Here is a 2,042-nt window from a genome sequence, read left to right on the forward strand (position 1 = left end):
GGATATTTTGGTCGAGTTTTAATTGTCAATAACTAAAAAGTAAAGCCGAAAACTCAATTATTTTATTCTTGATTTTCATCTTATTTCGGATTCAGGAATCATCCTTCAAATTTCCTGACACCTCTAGTCGAACACTGTGTATATATATATATAAGTATAGGTCTTTCTAATACCGACGAGGTATTGACTACTATACTGGATCGATAAAGTCGCACACGACACTAAAATGGTATGAGAGCTCAGACAGGTCGGGTGACTCCTAAAACGTGGGAGCCAAAAAGCATTGAATATGTCATGATCCTGGTAACGGCGTAGAATTATCTTGCGGCAATTTCCTCACGAGCGTTACGGGTTGCAATCTTTTGATCATGAGGCGCTTTCGTCTTACGTCTAGTCGGACACGCGGTAAGATGTTTGTACGCCGATCGTACAGGTCAGGCATACTGGTCGTTGTTTAGTAATAGACGTGAACCACGAGGTGTAACTTTCCCTTTGATGGCTACTGATATCAGGGCTTATAGCAGGGCTCACGTTTACCTAGACCTTGGGTGTCAAATGCGGAGCAGAGATAGATACAAAAGTTCATAGAAATTACATCGGTAAAACAGCAAGACTTCGGTGGCTCGGCAAATATCACTATTCTGTACCTCATCAGTAATAATTCCGATAAATCGTCGTAGGAAATCGCAGAGGGCACAAGAAGCAGTATAATATTTTGGCAGATCGGTATTACAGAATCTTAGACACGATGTTCTATTTAATGTCTATCATGTCCTTGATAAGTGATTTTAATTCAAAACAGTACTATACTGAATCGGTAACGTCGCATGCGACATGAAAATGGTATGGGAAGTCAGACGCTTCCCAAAACGTGAAACTCGAAAAAGCATTGAATGTCACGTTTACTCTGTACCCAGTCTGTAATAAAATATACGTTTATTCTGTACTTCGTCGACGTACATATGTATAACTCGATGTTATCGACAAAGGTAAAAGTAAACTATCAGTTACCAACCAACGATAACAACAGTTTGCATTTGGCGATTTTACCGACACTGCATGGATCATTAAAAAATCTACTATCCAAATTTTGAACGATTACTCTTTTACGTACTGCGAAATGGGTAAGTCGTTAGCAGTTATATGAAAATATACGAAACGAAATATAGTTACCTTATAGAAACCCTTCTCTACAAAAAGCCTCTTACCAGCTAGATACATTTAAGCTCTCGTTAAAATTTTATTTCCATCAATGAATATTCCTTTGCTAATTATTACAAGAATGGCGAATCCGTCGAGATTTTTTGAAAGTTATGTTTTATTAAATAGAAAATATTCCTGGAACAACGGTGACCAACATACTGTCGCTCACACTAAGCATAAATCTGAAAAAGCATTTTATTTGTCTGAAATAAAACGTATCACGGCATCGCCTGCGAGATGTTTTCACAGGGGAAGATGGGGCAACGACCTACATCCAAACGGATGAACTCTCTGTCTCCAGTTTCCGACCCTACGCCAAGGGAACGATCGTACTTTTACGACTCTGCTCCCGCGGCCACGTTAACAGTACGAATTTAAGGTCGAACATTCCAAGTATTTATTTTTCCCCTTCGTACACGAAATCTTTTTTCGCTACAAAAAATCTCGTCGACGAAGAACCTTTTAAATAAATTTGTTTGTCCTTCTCTGCGATCTGATCTAGATGTGACCAGATAAAGTTGATTTCATTGCAAATACCAAAACGCCGGTATAGTTTGTTAATTGGTATCCAATCGCGATCGATCGATTTTTAAGTTATTTACTCGTTGGAAACAACGTGGATTCGAGGTCGTTGATGGGAAGAAGAAAAATGGACCGATAGAACGACGAGAAAGAAGGGAAAAGGGGAGAATGCAAAGGGGATGAACTGTTTGGAGTGGATGGATCGGTAGCCATCGGTCGGTGGATGGTCGCGAAGAGGCAGTGGGGCTGGTGGCGGAAAGAGTCGAGCTGGCCACGTGGATCAATACCGAAGAGGGTGAAGCTGCCTCCACTGTTCA

Source organism: Bombus pascuorum, chromosome 9, assembly GCF_905332965.1.
Source record: "Bombus pascuorum chromosome 9, iyBomPasc1.1, whole genome shotgun sequence".
Lineage (NCBI taxonomy): Eukaryota > Metazoa > Arthropoda > Insecta > Hymenoptera > Apidae > Bombus > Bombus pascuorum.